Here is a 9,991-nt window from a genome sequence, read left to right as displayed (position 1 = left end):
GAGAGAGCGAGAGCAAGAGAGGGAGAGGGCGAAGAGAGAGACAAAGAGAGGGAGAGTGAGGAGAGAGAAAGCGAGCGAGTGAGTGAGAGAGAGAGAGAGAGAGAGAGAGAGAGAGAGGAGAGGAGGAGAGAGAGAGAGAGGGAGAGGGAGAGGGAGAGAGGGAGAGGGAGAGAGGGAGAGGGAGAGAGAGAGAGGGAGAGAGAGAGCTAGAGAGAGAGAGAGATAGGGAGAGGGGGAGAGAGAGAGGGAGGGGAGGGAGAGATAGGGGAGAGGGAGGGAGGGGGAGAGAGGAGAGAGAGGGAGGGAGAGCGAGGGAGAGGGGGAGGGATGGAGGGAGAGAGGGAGGGAGAGCGAGAGGGAGAGGGAGAGAGAGAGAGAGAGAGAGAGAGAGAGAAAGAGAGAGAGAGAGAGTGAGAGTGAGAGAGAGAGAGAGAGGTAGAGGGGGGAAGAGGGGGATTGGGAGGCGGAGAGGGAGGCGGAGAGGGAGGGAGAGAAAGCAAGGGAGAGAGAGATGGGGGGGAGAGAGAAAGGGAGAGGGAGAGAGGGAGAGGGAGAGAGGGAGAGATAGAGAGAGGAGGGGGGGAGAGGGGGAGGAGGAAGGGGAGAGGGGGAGGGCGAGAGGGGGAGGGTGAGAGGAGAGAGAGGGAGAGAGGAGAGATGGAGGGAGAGAGGGAGTGGGAAGGAGAGGGAGAGAGGGAGAGAGGGGGACAAAGACAAAGAGATGGAGGGAGAGGGAGAGGGAGAGAGAGGGAGAGAGAGGGGTGGGGGAGAGAAAGCGAGAGGCAAAGGGAGAGGGAGAGGTAGAGGGAGAAAGAGGGAGAGGGAGAGGGAGAGGGGGAGAGAGAGAGAGGGGGGGGGGGGAGCGAGAGGGGGCGGGGGATAGGGGGAGGGGAGAGGGGAAGAGAGAGAGGGAGAGGGAGAGAGAGGGGGGGGAGAGAGGGAGAGGGATAGAGGGAGAGGGAGAAAGAGAGAGAGATAGGAGAGAGAGAGAGAGAGTGAGTGAGGGATGGACAGATGGAGGGAGAGTGAGTGAGGGAGGGAGAGAGCGAGGGAGGGGGAGAAGGAGGGAGAGAGCGAGGGAGAGAGAGAGAGAGAGAGAGAGAGAGAGAGAGAGAGAGAGAGAGAGAGTGAGGGAGAGAGTGAGGGAGAGAGAGAGTGGGAGAGAGAGAGAGAGAAAGAGAGAGAGAGAGGGAGAAAGGGAGAGGGAGAGAGAGAGGGAGAGAGGGAGAGAGGGATAGAGGGAGAGAGGAGGGAGAGAGATAGATAGAGAGAGGAAGGGGGAGGGGGTGCGGGAGGGAGAGATGGGGGAGTGAGAGCGAGAGAGGGGAGAGGAGGGAGGGAGGGAGGGAGAGAGAGGGGAGGGGAGGGAGGGAGATGGAGAGAGAGGGAGAGGGGGCGAGGGGAGAGAGAGAGAGAGAGAGAGAGAGAGAGAGAGAGAGAGAGAGAGAGAGAGAGAGAGAGGGAGAGGGAGAGGGAGAGAGAGTGAGAAAGAGGTGGGAGAGAGAGGGAGAGGAGAGAGAGAGAGAGATAGAGAGAGAGAGCGAGAGAGGGGGAGGGAGAGGAAGGGAGAGAGAGAGAGAGAGAGAGAGAGAGAGAGAGAGTGGGGGGAGAGAGAGAGCGGGGGGTGAGGGAGAGGGACGGGGGGAGAGAGAGAGAGGGAGAGAGAGTGAGAGAGAGTGAGAGCGGGGGGCAGGGAGAGAGAGTGAGTGAGGGGGAGAGAGAGAAAGAAGAGAAGAGAATAGGGAGAGAGGGGGGGGAGGGAGAGGGAGAGAGAGAGGGAGAGAGGGAGAGGGGGAGGTGGAGGTGGAGAGGGGGAGAGATAGAATTTTTAAGTTGATTAGGCCAAAATTATGTATTAGGGTTGTATAAGTATGTTTGATAGAAAATTATTTTTTAACAATAAGATCTCACTGACTTAATATAGTGAATTATTCATATTGGAAAAAATGAATAGAGAGAATAAATTATAAATGAGAGAGAGAGAGAGAGTGAGGAAGGGAATTATGCACTTGATTAGGTCAAACTTATATACTAGGGTTGTATAGGTATGTTTGAGTGAAAATTATTTTTGAACAATAAGATATCACTTCTGATTGGAATGTCTATATCCTCAAGTATAAGATAAAAATATGTTTAGAGATTCTTGAATGTTATATTTTAAGTTGAATGTACAAACATATAGCCATCCTTAATTTAAAGGATGGGCACACAATCATGTTACTATCATGGGTAGAGGTATTTCCAATATTAGGTTAATGACAACACCCCTTCCACCAACTCATTAAGTTTCTATTTACAAATTCTATAATTTTAATGGATGCATTTAATGTTTTGGATCATTTATCATTGATTTGCATGTCAAATCCTTCCTTTAATGTTCAACTATCCACCATATGAGAACCAATAATGTGACACTAAATAGCATAGGCATCATGCATGATAATTGCATGCAATCCAGTTGTCCATGAAAGAAGAATCTAAGGTAATGATGTTACCATAGTCTTATATTCCCAACTTGTGTTTATAAAGAAACCCTTATAGTTTCCACTTATCATGCTCTAACTACAACAAACATGATATTCCTCCACAACCATTCGGTTGAGAAGTAAGTACAAAAATTCAATTTATAAATCTTGTTAAGTGACATAGAATTTATTTCCTTGTCATGAGAAAAAGAAGAGCCTATAGCACAATGGATTCACCTTGTATACCAATATCTTATCACATTCATTCATAAAAAGGGGGTTTTTAAATTATGAAATATAGAGCCACTATATTGTATATATTAATTGGGTGGGGGCACACACTACGGGGGCTTTATGAGTGTTTGGGAATTTAAAAGTAGTACTTGGTAAAATTCATGGATATATAGTAATAATAAGGGTTTATTTCATTGGAAATATGTATTAGGAGGGGGAATTCAGAAAAAAAAAGAAGGATTTTCAGAGGTATTTAACAATATCTAGTGAAAGTAGAGGTATTTTTTAATATCCCATGAATGAACATGATATGCCACAAGTTCATTAAGTGGATATCCCATGGCATAATGGAAGAAGCCAACTTGTCAAAGGGTTGGGGCCATGGCACTTTCATTGTGGTTTACATTGTTTTCTCTATAATAGACCCCAAGCACAATGTTATTGACTTCCACATCCCTATACAATACATTTTTTAACCAAACTTGCCTTGAATACCTCCCATGCTTAAAATTCCAATTGTGTCCTGTGAGTACCTATAGGATGGATGATAACTAGAGGTGGATTAAGGTATGTGTGTATGGAGAAGGAAAAAGAGTCTTATAATCTAAGTCTCCACTTGGCCCTGACATGATACCACCACATGACATATTCAATGAAGCATGGCACCATCATGATTGACAAATGTAGTTGGTCTATGAGATACGCTGAACATTAATGGATAGGACCCATGAGTTTTCCTTAATAGCCAAATCTAAAATTCAATCTACCATTTAATTTTGGCTTTATTGAATTTGGAAACACTACATATTAGATAATTTATCTTTTTTTCATTTTTATTTAGGCCCTTATGGATGCTAGTTGATGCTCTCAAGGGACTCTGTTTTGGAGAATGAGAATGATGGTGATTGGAAAATATCCAAGCACTATAAATTTAGGAACCTTAATTAAGTTGGATAGAATAAGACTTTGAACCAAAGCATAAACTTCACTTGCATTGATTTAAGGATATGCCCATTCTCCACATGAAATTTCACACAATTATCCCTCTATGGCTATAAAGAATCCCTCCCACACCTTATTCCCTACTCTATATAATACAATAATACATCCATTCAACATATTTAATGGAATTAATCAAGTTGATCACAAGAGTGTTCCCCTAGTATCCTATTGGTGCATCTACTATCATTTTTTTTATTGCATCCTAAAATTCTTCTTCAAACTTTGTACTCTCTTATGGAATTACCACCTTTACCATAGTGCTCATTTTGTATCTTTATTTTCCTACTTATGTTGTTGTCTCTCTAGGAAGCTTGTTGACATATCTATATGGCATTATTGGGTAGCAAGGTTTTTGAAAAAAATATTCTTTCCTTAATATACCCAAGGTCCTATCAAAGATGATAGCTAAAAAATGTCACATGCCACTATCTAATTTACATAGTCAATATCCGAATATTCTCTTATCCCACTATAAGACAATTTAATTTTTCTTATCTAACATATTTATGTTTTATGCAAAACACAATTCAAAATATTTATAGATTGTTTAACAATTAGAGACATAAACCATGATATGTAATGAAAGACATGAAATTAGTTCATTAAAATGTAGTTTTTTTTTTAACTCACTTATAATAGTGTTTGAGTTTAGTACTATTATACATTATCAAAATTTCCTTGAAAACATATCTTGATGGATCCATATTCATTGGAACTAAAGAAAATTATGATGAGACACTTTTGAGCAATTATAATTATGATATCTAACTTAAGGTAAAGTGTATAGAGAGAGTTGCATAATTCTATTATGTAACATAAGGTAAAAGTGTGTGAATAGTGTTGCATTTGGTTGATAGATTTCATGTCTGAGGGACACATTTTTTTTGTAAAGAGAATGACATAAGTGATATGTGATGGATAATTCTTGAGTTACACTTATTTCTTGTTATTAATCAATTCATGTCATATTGTGATTCAAAAAAATTTCAATGATAGTCTTGTTTGTGGCATAATATTTCTCAACCAAAGTTTGTACATATCATTACAAGTGTTCATTTTTGTTAAAATATGCACTTACAAATTATATATAAACAATTTTAAGGAGAATTTGTTTTGAGAATGATGAAATGCTTCTATCATTAATTGTTTTCATTATCAACAATAAAATAACAATAATATAGTTGTTAAGGGAAATGTTCCCCTAGGGCTTTTGGGTTCAAACCCTAGCAGACTGAAAGTTGTCTATACAGAGAAACACGCATTCACACAACCATTATGCTATTATAAGAAAATTCTATGCTAAATGGGCGTGCCTTAGGTCCTACGTTTGAGAAGGTCCTTTAGGGTCCAAACCCTTCTTCGAGTTCCTCTTGCTTCTTTGTCCTGCAAAAAAACCAATTTCGGAGAGCACAACAGTATATGGACAAAACCTTATAAAGAAACCATTTTCACGTTAAAAAGAAAGGTAGCTAGTTATGAAATATAAACAACCATTCACATATGAATTCCAACATGAATATCATAAACATAAAGAAGATTTATATTAGGAACCAAGACATGTGTTTCTTTTATTATAGATAAATATAGTACAGAAAAGGAATAATTTCACCTGAGCCACCTTTCGCAGGCTCCAAGAAAAGCTTCCTTCCAGATTCGTCCAGCCTCAAGCCTTTAACAAACTCCTTCCATGACTTACTCCATGATGTCACAAGTAGTGGGTGAACATCAACACACAAGGAAACAAGGATTTCCTATACAAATGGGGGAAGTGCAGAACGCACAAGGGTCTACAGACCTGGTCAGGGGAAAAATCTCAGCATAATAACCTTTCTCTCTCTTCTCTCCTCCCTTAGGCCTTCCCATTGAGGTCTTTTTTATACCTCTCCCAAAGTAGTTTTTTAGTTGGGAGTTGGTTGGGAATAGTTGGGTCACAGGCACTAACAGGTGATCAGCAGGTAAAACCCGCGATCTTCACCCAAAATTAAGGAGTTTTATATTTTTTTAAGTGTTTTAATACATATACGTAGGTTGGGTATATGCCTACCCATGTACACATGCGTTTAACTCAGGTAAATGTCGCGTATAAGGGATAAAACACTGTTTTTTAAATTTTGGGACCAGGTTTGGAAGGAGGGGTTGCCCTAGGCCATGAGTGCAGCATCACAAACCATAAGAGTGAGATTTGTAGCTATAACATATGCCCCCTAATATATGAGGTCAGAAGGGGTCCATGATGGCCGAAATGTATCAAGAAAGTACATGGAAAGGAAATATGTCAAAAACCGAGGAGGACTTCACCAGAATTCAGCCTGCCAAGCCACAAAAGGAGATCAGAAAGAAACACTGTCTGAGGCGGGCATACCCATGCTCAGAAAAAGTAAAGCATGTCAGCATATCAAGTACAAGTAGATCCACTAAGTATACAAGTATAAATGACTGGAAAATACATAATGGATCATCTGATCATGATCAAACAAGTACATGTCTGAATATCACATATAAGACTGTCAATGATGCTGAAAGATGCAATGGATCACTGATATCAAAGACTGATCCCAAAAGGTACCAACTAAACATGATGGAATAGGATGGTACTACACTGAAAACTCAGGTGCCAACATATAGAATGTCGCCATGACTGACTGCAACATATAAGGTGGAACGGTATCAACTAGCAGCAACAGGAGCAACTGTCAAGTGAACCAATGAATGCTGATACAACCTGAGGTCTTCACTAACTGCCGTGGTACATTTCTAAACCATGGGAATAAATGATCTGAAGTCGACCATGTGAGAAATTGTTTGATTACTGGTCATTGATGTATACCGTTAGCAAATGCGAGACTACTCACTGATAATGATAATGAGCGTCAAGGTACCCAGTACAATCTAACAAGTGTGAATAGATGAGCTGGAGTCGAACACCTGTAAGAATCTATTGATCAGGAGACAATGATGGTTTCCCACTGTCGATAGCGAAGGATCTGCCACTAATGACTGCAAACCCCAAGGTATTTCCAAATGGACTCTAGATCTTTGCCCCAGAGCAATGAGTTGGAGTCGATAGGGAAAGATCCACTAGAAGGAAGGCATTGAGGCATCCTTCATCAATCTAGCGCGAGTGTAACCCGTAGGCCAATAATGTGGAAGGAATCGGACGAAAGAGATGTAGTAACCCAACCGAAGTACGTTTCTGGTGTACACAAGATGTGGCTAGCGCACGATAGAAACCCTCTGAACCAACCAATAATGGAAGCTGACACAGAGGCGAGGTATCCACCAATAGGGTCAAATGGAAACCAAGGTACTACACGAATCCCAATGTGTGATAATGTAGGTTGATGTCGAACACAAGGGAAACCACTCAGTCAAAGACCCATGATACTGATCGATGCTGAGCACAAGGTAACCTATCAATAATGAAAATAGGGCCAGGGTGCAGCTCTAGGCCTGTCCTCAGAGTAAGATGTCGTCGTCGATAAGGACAAGACCCGCCAGCAAGAAGTCAATGGAGACCTTCTCAAACCGGCACAAGTAAAGGACCAATATAGCTGATGTGATGATAGACATGATACTGACAACCAGGGATGGCCGACTGAAAAATGAGTCAAGAGACACAGCAGAGAGGCCGACTCAGGCTAACTTCCCTTGAACAAGAGCACGACTCAATGTGACTATGTGGCAGCATATGATGACTCTGTATAAGCTCGTCATGCAGGAGGCACGAAAGAACCCTCCATATGATTGGAAGAGATAACCAATCGGGGGAGAACTGACTCAATAACAAGGTTACGACATACCTAAGTCAAACTAAATCCCACCCAAACGGAGGAGACTTTGCTTTGAGTGCTTTGTTCAAGGGCGACACGACTGACGCTAGCTGCCAACAATAAATGGAAATACTGTCTCGTTCCCACTCTTTTTGGAATATTTATTTTTTTTGTCTTTTTCTATTAAGCTTGAAAAAGAATAAAAGAATGCTATGGTATAGTGGAAAGAACGAGTGTCGGTGAAATAGATGATCTAGTTCCTGGGAATAGAACGTTCCTATGTTCAATGCAGGGAGGTGAAAACTGGTCAGTGACACTCAAAGGTGCATTCCTTCCACGGGTCAAGGTGTGTCAAGCTGCAGAAGTCAAAGGTATGCAAGGTTGATTTTGCAGTCGTCATGGTCAAAAGTTGGCTTAAACACGAGTCCAAGTGAAGCCGGCTCTAGGCCAAAAATTGCAAGTGGTCAACATGCAATGCAGTAGTACAACTCAACACAAAGGAGCCTTTAGGGTATAAGGCCAGAACGAAGTGAAGAAGCTAAGAGGAATGAGTCTTCAACGCATAAGTCATGGTAGGCCTACAGAGGACTCCCGCGCCTACTCAAATCGGAGCAGCATGGGCAAGAAATGTCAGTGAGGTGCTAACTACGATGCCCATGAAAATGATGGCTCTACCATTGTGTCATGATTTAAAGAATCGACGAGTGAAGATGGCTTACGAACCATAACACGATGGGGTCGACCCTATGGCAGATGTATCGGCAAATGGAGGCTAGTATGCATAATGCAACGGAAAAATGGTGTCCTTAACCTATATGCCAGTGAGAAAACGATACCTGCCATGACGGGTCAGCAGTCATGGAACTGTCTCGAAACTGTCGAAAAAATGTCCAAAATCTCCTGAAAAACAAACCATTCTCGACATTACAAGCTCCCAAGTTAAAAGTCACATGAGGCCAAACAAAATAAAATTTTGAAAAAAAATTGCATTTTCAAAACCTATAAAAGAGCTTTTGGACTCACCATTTTCACCATTTGAGTTTGAGAGCAAAGAGTTGGAGCAAAAGGAGCAAACTTTCCATACGCCAAATTCAACCATTCAAATTCTTCAAAAACCTCCAGGTAACTCTTATACTTAGCTTGCAATTAATTGTGACTGATTTTCAGATTTTTAATTGATGTTTCACTGTTGAATTTTTTTTGCCAAAAATTTCACCCCGGCGTATACACTGGTTGGTAATATGAAACCCGCGTACACGCGGGCCCTATACGCGATTGTGTGCACAGGGACCCACATATACGCCGCGAACATTTTTAACAAAAAACTAACGGTTGAAAATCATTTTTTGCTTAGAATGCTGGTCACCTGGCGAGAAAGAGAGCATGCGGCAGTGGATAATGAAGTCATGAACGATCCTGATGCTTTGGAAGCCCTACGGGGATGTGGTTTGCTTAAATTCTTCAAACTGCCGGATATGAAAGCAAACACACGTCTGCTTGAGATGCTCATTGATTATTGGGATGTCGAGGAGGATGCCTTTATGATTGACCAGATGCCACTCAGGGTAGAAGTGGAGGATATCTATTTCATCACGGGCCTTTCCCAAAGGGGAGAGGTAGTACATTCCCGGGGCAGGACATGGAGCAGTCTCAGGATAGAGGACTACGTACAGATATATTGCCCGAGACATCCCAAGAAGGTTGGGAGCCATATTTCCATCACACATGTGGCGAGTTTATCACTGAGGATAATCCTGTACACCATAGCTCGAGTGAACGGATCGGCCTCTCTACATCAGGCATCACGGCTAACCATGAGTGTTGCAGTTAACTGTCTCACCACTGTATTTGACTGGTGTACTCCTCTTCTGGCCAACATGAAGAGCCAACTCACTTCTATCAAGAGGGGACAAACCAAAAACTTTGGATATGGGACTATCCTGTGTTCTTTCTTTTTCGAGAAGGTTCCCGCACTCTGCCCTAGGGTAGCAGTTTCCATCAGCACCCCACGAGATCCACGCATGGGCTGGTGGGCTGACCTGATGAAACATTTGGGGGGTGGGGAGGTCCCACGGACTGCCTTTGATGATGTCTTCTTTACCTGGTGGGATCAGCAGATCATCGCTGTAGACGACTACCCCTATGCTGGGTTGGATTTTCGAGGAGATCCTGATCTAGCATTACCACCGAATGTAGCATGGGGTGACATTGGTAAGAATTTTTGATTTTATGAATTTTTTTGGATTTTTCAAATATAATGATGAATTTTGAAAAATATTTTTGATGGGATTCAAATGACTAATATGATGATCATGTTCCAGATATTGGGCCGGTACGACCAGATGGGTTCCCGCGGCATGGATGGTGCGGCCGAGGACATGAAGAGGTGGCTGCTGATACAAAACGAACTCTACATAACGTCCAGTGACACTTGGTGAGACTGAGCTGCCGAGTACCGATGGCTGCCATAGAGAACCTTCCTGAGGATATGCAGCGTCATGTGGTTAGCATGCCACATGA

Source organism: Pinus tabuliformis, chromosome 6 (assembly GCF_031772625.1).
Source record: "Pinus tabuliformis cultivar Carrire ecotype Pingquan chromosome 6, CPIR1, whole genome shotgun sequence".
NCBI lineage: Eukaryota > Viridiplantae > Streptophyta > Pinopsida > Pinales > Pinaceae > Pinus > Pinus tabuliformis.
Note: the sequence above shows the minus strand (reverse complement) of the source record.